Here is a 1,826-nt window from a genome sequence, read left to right on the forward strand (position 1 = left end):
ACTTGATGTAGACCCTGCACGTAAGCCTCCCGAATGCAATGCTGCCGACCTCAGGGCGTGTTACTAGAACTTACTGGAGATCGGAAATTCCCAGTGGGTCAGGACTGCAGTTGTTTGTCTCACTTAATCCTTCACCCAGCAAAGCTCGGAGTGCCAAGGCGGGGGGGCTCTTTTCTGGAGGGGCAGGGGGCTCCGGGGGTGCAGGAGGGGCTCGCCATTTCTCACCGCGGCACGGCCGTCCGGCAGCGCTGCTCTGCAGCCGCCCCGGGCGCTGCGGGTGCTGTGCAGACCTGGAGCCGTGAAACCGATGGTCTCACTCCAGTTACTGGAAGTTAGGAAATTTGATGATTCACCACTTCTAACTTGGAATAGTTGAATCAAATTCCATCTTCTGTTTGTGAGGCTATCTCATCTTAATGGAAACATTAAAATCAATGTGAATCCCCGCTGATTGTAAACGGTGTGGAGATTCTTGAATGGCACCAGCAGCCCGTGTCAACATTTTGGTGGACTTACGTCCTGTCTCCCCGTGCGCACACTCTTTTCAATTTTTAACGAAGTAAGATAAGCTTTATTCGGTAATCTGGTTTTACACTTCACGTCAATAAACAGTTCTTTTAGAACAAACATTCTCTTTTGGTTGTTGGTTTCTTCCCCATTGTTTTTGTTAGAACAAACATTGTTCAAGAACACAGTTTTTTTTATGGATGCCTGGTTTTGCAACGTTAGTGACGTATCATTACTTATGTAACCAACTCCCCCTCTGTGGATTGCATTCACATGTTGTTTTTTTTTTCAAATTGTAAGAGAAAGTTTATTTAGAGAGTTACAAAGGTGGTAGATTGGGGTGAGCCAGGTGGGCTGCCTAGGCTGAGGAAACGAGTTACAGGAGCAAAAGCAGGGCCCTTGGCGCTTAGGAGAGGGAAAGGCCCAGGTAATGCACCTGGGGGTGGAGTGGGGTGGGGTGGGGTGGGGAGGGGAAGGCGCGGTCGTGCACAGTTTTGAGTTCAAGAACAAATGCTGAGATGAACATTCCTGGGGGGGACCTGTCACTGTTCTTTGCTTGGGATAAGTTGGTGGAAGTGGAATTCGGAATGCTTTGTATCCAGGGTGTCTGCACCTTTTTAACCTCGCAACACAGCTCCCCCGCCGCCCCCCCCCCCGCCCCCCGCCCAGCAATAAGTAGGAAATGACTGTCCCCTCTGGCTTCTCCAGCCTCCAAGGCCCAGCCCACCTGGGGCGCCCGGGGGGCCGCACGCATCAGACCAGGGCTACCTTTCCCGTCTCAGGATCCTGCGACGTTTTCCTTTTAAACGATTGGCCACCAAGTGTCCTTTGGCTGCAGGGATGAGCTCCCTCAGCTTAACCAGCCAGAGACCCGTCCCTTCCCGGGCGGGGGCTGGTGACAGCAGGTGTCTCGTAGCCTGCACACACGGCGGGGGGGTGGGGTGGGTGGGGGGGGGGCTGCAGGCCGCGGGACTGACAGGGCGAAAATGGGGTTTTCCGTGCTCAGTGCGTGACGTGCGTCAGCGGTAACCCAGTTTTGCACAAAGCGTAACCCACACCTCCGGGGGGTGCGTCGGCCGCAGGTTCAGCCGCACTGGATCGCGGGGTCTACAAGGTGAGGTCCCCACCTGTCGATGCGGAGTCAGGGGGATGCAGGCGACCGCGCCCGGGCGCGCAGCACACGGGGGACCCCCCGCCCGCCCCACCGCGTCCCCAGACGGGAAACTCGGGCTGCGGGCAACCGGGCGCCTCCCGGCCGCGGTCCCGGCGCGCGCCGCCCCGTGTCGGCGCGCGCGTTGTCAATAAAGTTCTTGCGCGCC

This window comes from Phyllostomus discolor, chromosome 8 (genome assembly GCF_004126475.2).
Source record: "Phyllostomus discolor isolate MPI-MPIP mPhyDis1 chromosome 8, mPhyDis1.pri.v3, whole genome shotgun sequence".
NCBI classification, from domain to species: Eukaryota; Metazoa; Chordata; class Mammalia; order Chiroptera; family Phyllostomidae; genus Phyllostomus; species Phyllostomus discolor.